Genomic DNA, 6,000 nt, shown 5'->3' on the forward strand with positions numbered 1-6,000 from the left:
AGTCAGGTAGACAGACAGTGAAACACACAGTCAGTTCAGACACTGACAGACAGTCAGGTAGACAGGCAGACAGTGAGACAGACAGACAGACAGACAGACGGTAGGTCAGGTAGACAGTCAGGTAGACAGGCAGTCAGTCTGAAAGACAGACAGACAGTGAGACAGTCAGGCAGACAGTGAGACAGACAGACAGTCGGTCAGTCAGTCAGGTAGACAGTCAGTCTGACAGAGAGTCAGTCAGTCAGTGACAGACAGACATCACTCTGTCTCTCTGTCAGACTGACTGTCTACCTGACTGACTGACCGACCGTCTGTCTGTCTCACTGTCTGCCTGACTGTCTCACTGTCTGTCTGTCTTTCAGACTGACTGCCTGTCTACCTGAGTGTCTACCTGACCTACCGTCTGTCTGTCTGTCTCACTGTCTGCCTGTCTACCTGACTGTCTGTCAGTGTCTGAACTGACTATGTGTTTCACTGTCTGTCTACCTGACTGACTGACTGATGTCTGTCTGTCACTGACTGACTGACTCTCTGTCAGACTGTCTACCTGACTGACTGACCGACCGTCTGTCTGTCTCACTGTCTGCCTGACTGTCTCACTGTCTGTCTGTCTTTCAGACTGACTGCCTGTCTACCTGACTGTCTACCTGACCTACCGTCTGGCTGTCTGTCTGTCTCACTGTCTGCCTGTCTACCTGACTGTCTGTCAGTGTCTGAACTGACTGTGTGTTTCACTGTCTGTCTACCTGACTGACTGATGTCTGTCCGTCACTGACTGACTGACTCTCTGTCGGATGCTGCAATGTTATGAATGAATATAGCTTGCAAGCGGAGGAATACAGAGTATAGCTTAAGGCTGGTACGATATCACTCATTCTCTAGATCAGTGATACTCAACCCGAGGCTCTAGAGCCACATGCGGCTACTTAAAATGAATAAATACAAATCTAATAAAATAATGGGAGGAAAGGGACTTGGATTGTGGCTCTTTCAAAGCTTTGTTTTTGTCAGTGTCTCCTGAATAGGGCAAGGGAGTACCACTGCTCTAGATTATACACAGAGGCCCCAGCAAATCTGTCATCTCTCTCTCTACAATGCAGACAGTTATGGAGTTCTGGACAAAATCGCATAACGATGTTCTCAGATTTGTGTGTGAGCGAGTCCCCCCCAATCACCAATCAGATGGGTCAGTGGCCCTAATTTGGGGACTAAATTATGGTATGGTTTTATTTGGTGATTAAAAAGGGCACATCTTGCCAACACACTAACATAGAAGAGAAATTTAAAATAAAAGAATCACAGAGGATGAAAACACAATAAAGCCCAAAGGCTTATTCCATTGTGGTCCTCGTGGTCCCTTAGGGGTCCTTGAAATGAAAAGGGTCAGAACCACTGGTCTATCACATAGCCACCTTTACTGTAAGAGTGTGATTTAAGCTGCAGTACTCGGCATATGTGCTTGTTGGTTGAGTAGGCTATTTACAGCACAGTACAGTATTCACAGTAAGCTTCTTACTAAATTGCTGAACAGACAATAGGCTACACTAAAACACTCAGGATATACTACAAAACATTTGTAAATGACTGCGTTTATTTGAACACAAAAGCAAAACAACATTTTATTGTTAATGTAGGTGAAAAGAAATCAGAATTATGTATGGCAACCTTTCAGTAAGAACATAACACATTATTATTCAATGAATCATCAATTAGTATGGCTAATAATCACCAAAACAAGTAGCCACTTGTCTATGGTCCGTGATCGGCATAGCCCTGCCTGTAGGAGTAGAACGACTTTTTGGTATAAAAAAAAAGGTGAAATTACAATTTTATATGTAGACTACCAAGAAGTTGATACGCTGATAGTCCTCTCAGCTTTTATTTTGAGATATTTGCTGGTTGGTACAGTACTAGTCTAAACTTTAGACTAATAATAGATGCAATTGGATGTTAGCTGGTACAAAGATGTATTAAATATATCAGCTTAGACCCTGGTTGCAAGTATAACCATTTATAAAAGGCAGGATGAAGGTGGTAGCCTGGGTAAACCCAGCCTTCAATGTGACGTCACAGGCTATGCCTGTAGCGTCAGTTTCTTCGGTGACTGATAGTACATATAGAGGTCATGTGGAGGCTGGATTTACCCAGGTTATGAAAGTGGGGCATAGATTGAGGTGGGGTAATCAAATCCTGGTTGTGGGCACTAATGAGGTGAGTAACTGGCAAAGGTGAGAGGTGATGTTGTGAAAGATTCTGGGAGATTGAGTCCAGGATGTTGATGTACAGTTCAAATTAAGTAGTCCATAGAGGAAGTGAGCAGGTGATGTGGCCTGGGCAGGGATGAACAGGCACAACAGGTGTAGAGGGCGTCCAGGAGGCAGGGCCGAAGGGTGGAGCAACCCTGGACGATGGCCCGGACACCAACGACACAGGCGGAACCTTTCAGGAGGCCGGCCCGGACACTGGTGACGAAGACCATGACGGTAGCTGGGCGGTGCAGAAAGCTGGCGACTAAGGATGGGTGAAAACAAAAGGGGTCAGACGTCACAGCCCTAAAAGAGGCCTTGATTGTCATGCCTGGCCTAATGTCAAATTCAAAGCAACAAAGCTATACACGAAATTACATAACATCCAGTGTGACAGTCAGTCAGTCAGTCAGTCAGTGGCAGACAGACATCAGTCAGTCAGGTAGACAGGCAGACAGGCAGACAGTGAAACACACAGTCAGTTCAGACACTGACAGACAGTGGGACAGACAGACAGTCAGGCAGACAGTGAGACAGTCAGTCAGGTAGACAGGCAGACAGTGAGAGTCAGGCAGACAGTGAGACAGACAGACAGACAGACAGACAGACGGTAGGTCAGGTAGACAGTCAGGTAGACAGGCAGTCAGTCTGAAAGACAGACAGACAGTGAGACAGTCAGGCAGACAGTGAGACAGACAGACAGACGGTCGGTCAGTCAGTCAGTCAGTCAGGTAGACAGTCAGTCTGACAGAGAGTCAGTCAGTCAGTGACAGACAGACATCAGTCAGTCAGGTAGACAGACAGTGAAACACACAGTCAGTTCAGACACTGACAGTCAGGTAGACAGGCAGACAGTGAGACAGTCAGGCAGACAGACGGTAGGTCAGGCAGTCAGTCTGACAACAGTCAGTCAGGTAGACAGGCAGACAGTGAGACAGTCGAGCAGACAGACAGAAAGTCGGAAAGTAGGATATTGACTGTCTGTCTACCTGCTGACTGCAGTCAGGTAGACAGACAGTGAGACAGATTGACAGTCAGACAGACAAGCTAGCTTGTCGCTACATTTTAGACTGTAGAACACCACAACATGAGCGGCAGGTTTGCCTCAAATATAAGTTGAAAGCACATTAATGTAACATACACATCTGTTATAGCTGATATAAGTTTGCAAGCATGGCCACATGGAGAGGACAACATAAAAATGACAAACATAAAACATACCGAAATAACGTTACTCACCTTCATTCCAGAACTGATATTTCAGCCAGGTCCACTTGCTCAGCCCTGCTACAGACAGCTTTGTCTGTGATCCCCGTCTGTCTGTCTGTCTGTCTGTCTGTCTGTCTGTCTGCTGCAATATAGGGCTGTTTTTGTGTTGACAATGACAGAATGTTGGCCATGGGTGCCACACACTATCTCCTAATAAAACATCTAATATCAGATGGGGGACCCTGATCAAATATGATCGAATGAGGGTCCATGTGGTCTAATTTGTTTTAGTTTAGGGGACCTTGACATGTATAAAGGCAGAGACTTTATTGATTTTTTTTTAGCTATGTATTTTTATTTTTTGTAGCCTATTATTTATTTATATTTATTCATTTATTTTGTATTTATGTATGTATTTATTTATTTATTTTTATATTATTTATTTATTTCTATATTTATCTATTTATTCATTTAGAGACTTTTAGTTTGAAAAGTACAGCTTAAACTGACAGAGCACACTAGCCAATCAGAAGCAAGGGTCGCGGAAGGCCTACCCACCAATGAAAACCACCCACCCACTATTGAAAACGAAAAAACGAAAAAAGGAAAAAACCAGAAAACGAGCTGAGTTTTGGTTTTTCCGTTTTATAGGAAAAACGAAAAAACGAAACTACGAGCGTTTTCTGGTTTTTCCCTTTGTCAATATAAACGAAATATCAAACCGGTAAAACGTACCCTGCCCATCAACTTATATCAAGCAGCAATCATGGAGGTTAGCAACAAGCACAGCACGCTACTGTTTTTAGCCTATTAGCTTAGCAGCTAACAGCTAACAGCTAACTCACCAGAATGCCCGATACAAATGGCCGTTCTGGACGGCCGACAGCTCCGTGACTTCTATTTCAGCTTCAAAGGATCTCTCCTTATTTATCTTTTCTCTAGTTTTCTAGTTTAATCAAGTGTTAGAGTGTTCAAACTCTCAGCACAAGAGCTAATGGCTGGAGCTGTTGTGCATGCGTGTCTCATGTCTGTCTGAATTGGAAAAGGAAGAATGCTGGGAAAACCACGTCACTCATGCCCACTTCCTTCTCTAAATTACGCCACCAGAGGGCGCAAATGGACAATAACTGAGAGGCGTAGTTATTCTAATCACAGTCACACCTGTCTAATTGACTTTATTTATTTATTTAGGTTGTCGATTTTTACACCCAAGTATTTGTAGGAGCTAACTTGTTCGATGCAGCTCCCCCCTATGACCACTGGGTCGTGGACTTTGACCGCTTTGGGATCAAAGATCATTTATTTGGTTTTAGATGTGTTTAGGATTAGATTGTTGTCCTCACAACAGGCCTCAACAGCTACAGGCGAGCGAGGCACTGCCCCCTGGAGCAGACACAAACTATGCAGTGTGGAAATGCCTAAACAGATTAAGATCTGCTGTTGGACGAGCAAAAGCCACTGTCGCAAAATGGGGATATTTGAATGAGGGGGACGTTGTGTGTGACTGCGGCACCGAACCACAAACCATGCAGCACCTCCTGATATGCCCCCCCCCCCTGCTGGAACACCCCTGCACAGCATCGGACTTGGCAGAGTTTAATGAGAAAGGACAGCAGTGTGTTCAGCTGTGGCTGAAACACATTTAGCATTATAAGTGACATTTCTTTGTGGACACGATAAGAAGAAGACCAGGCCTCAAAAGCCCAAATCTCCCTGTGATACAGATACACTGAGGGACAGTCATCTGCACACAGCAGGCTCAAGATTATTGTGTCATCTGAGAATTTAATGACAGTATTATTTGGATGACTTCTTCTACAACAGTCATTTGTGTAGGCAGTAAAAAGGAAGGGAGAGCTCATCACGCCCCCTTGAGGCACCCCCATACTGCTAAATTTGATGCTAGAAAGAGAGCCATTAACCATGACCTGTTGCGGTCTCTTAGATAAAAGCGAATAAAACCGTTTAACAATGAACGGGTTAACGTGCATGTTTAACAGCTTCTGGGCACATGAGGTCTAAGCGTGTCAATTTGATTTCTCCATGCTCACTTTGCTGAAGATAGATTGAACCTGATTAGGATCAATAAAAAGACGATCAGAGGAATGACATGTGATAGTATCAAGGTTGAATCCCTCTCCAGCTACCGGAGTCTGTGTTGAATCTGAGGAAGTAATCATTTAGATCATTAGCTTTTTCCACATCATTGAAAGTAACAATCTGCTTCCTACTAGGCTTCATATTAGTGATACTTTTCATAAAGTCCCAAAGCCCTTTGCTGTCCATTGAGCTGACACTTTCCTCCAGTGCAGCCCGATGCTTCTCTCTGGCCATCTTCAGCATCCTATTAAGTTCTTTTTGGGCTGCTGCCACCCCAGCCCTGTCCTTATTTTAATCAGAGAGACACATTTCTAGAATGACAATGATTTATTAGATGATTAGATACATGAGCCTGTAGGCACATAGATATATTTTTTGGCGATTAGACTCCATCATGACGTCAGCTTGATTATGACGTCATGATCAGCAGGGGTAGATGGATGCA

Source organism: Poromitra crassiceps, assembly GCF_964638095.1.
Source record: "Poromitra crassiceps genome assembly, chromosome: 29".
In the NCBI taxonomy this organism is placed as follows: domain Eukaryota; kingdom Metazoa; phylum Chordata; class Actinopteri; order Beryciformes; family Melamphaidae; genus Poromitra; species Poromitra crassiceps.